Consider the following 508-nt stretch of genomic DNA (forward strand, 5'->3'; position numbering starts at 1 on the left):
CTCCCCCTTGCTTTTCCTGAGACTCACAACCTGCTCACAGCCTCTGCAGTCGCAAGTTGATCCCCCGCACGCCCCCCTTGTCTTTTCTTCTGACACACACGACCTGTATACATGACTCTCAGCAGCAAGTTGACGTGATAGTAGGGGCGCCTCAGCGCCCACTGCACCAACTTGACGTGGAAATGAGTGATATTAGTCTAGAAAACTGGCAATCTTTTTTTTTTTGTTTTATTTTTTTTTTTGTTTTTTGGAGGGCGCTTGTGCGCCCCCAAGTAGATTGCGCCCTGGGCGGTTGCCCACATTGCCCATAGCAAAAACCGTCCCTGCCATTTGGAACAAATCAAGCAACCAGTCACCTCAAAGTAACAGTTAAGTTAGTAGTAATTTAGCTTAGCTTACTGTTGCTGTGGCACAGCACTTCCTTCCTCATTTCATCGGCACTGGAGCCACACACATGAGCGTGCATGTGGGTGGGAGGGGTTTGGATGAGGTGCTGAACCTCGGGTGG

Source organism: Myripristis murdjan, chromosome 2, assembly GCF_902150065.1.
Source record: "Myripristis murdjan chromosome 2, fMyrMur1.1, whole genome shotgun sequence".
Classification (NCBI taxonomy): Eukaryota; Metazoa; Chordata; class Actinopteri; order Holocentriformes; family Holocentridae; genus Myripristis; species Myripristis murdjan.